We start from the raw sequence: 1080 nt of genomic DNA, 5'->3' as shown, positions 1-1080 counted from the left end.
ATTGGGGGGACCGAAAAGTGGGTCTGACGATCAAAGAGGTATGGGGAAAGGGCTTATGCATGGGCACGGTGTTACCAGCAAAGTCTCCACTTTGTGTGCATGTCGTCGAGCCTGATGATTTGCCTGTAGCTAAATGGTTAATACCTCAAATGGGGGGATGGTGGGTCTGTTCACACACGGGGCTAACTCCATGCCTGCATAGCTCAATCTTTGACCCCCCAAAAAAATTCTGTGTTATAGTGGCTGTCATGCCAAAGATTCTGTACCGACCAGAGAAAGCAATATATGATTATTGGGCCCAGAAATTAACTCTAAATCCTCCAAAAAGAACTTATAAAGTTAAGAGGGAACCTCTTACCGTCATAACCATAGCAACTATGTTTGGTCTTGGAATAGCCGGGGCTAGAACCGGAATAACAGCTCTGTCTCTGCAAGGCCAAAGATTTAACTCCCTGAGAGCGGCCATAGATGAAGACATTACCCGTATAGAGCAATCTATTAGTCATTTAGAATCGTCTCTAACTTCTCTATCTGAAGTAGTTCTGCAAAACAGGAGGGGATTAGATCTGCTCTTTCTGCAACAAGGGGGACTCTGTGCTGCCCTAGGAAAAGAGTGCTGTTTCTATGCGGATCATACAAAAATAGTTAAAAAATCTATGGCCAAAGTGAGAAAAGGACTAGCCCAACATAAACGAGAACGTGAGGCTCAACAGGGATGGTTTGAATCTTGGTTTCAACAATCCCCTTGGCTGACTACCTTAATCTCCACCTTGCTAGGACCCCTGCTAGTACTTTTACTAATGCTTACCTTTGGCCCATGCATTATCAATAGACTTGTAGCCTTTGTAAAAGAACGCATAAATACCGTACAGCTGTTTGTGCTTCGACAACAATATCAAACCGTGTCTCAGGACCTAGAGGAAGATTCCTCTATATGATCTAAAGACAGGGGGGAATGTTAGGGACCAAACGACGGTCTCTAGGACCTGAGTCATGTTTACCAGAAAGAGACAGGATATGCGCTCATCCTGCCTGGCCAATCATGTAACGCCAGCTACTCCTGTAACTGAGACAAAGAAC

Source organism: Capra hircus, chromosome 2, assembly GCF_001704415.2.
Source record: "Capra hircus breed San Clemente chromosome 2, ASM170441v1, whole genome shotgun sequence".
Lineage (NCBI taxonomy): Eukaryota > Metazoa > Chordata > Mammalia > Artiodactyla > Bovidae > Capra > Capra hircus.
This window is presented reverse-complemented; position numbering follows the sequence as displayed.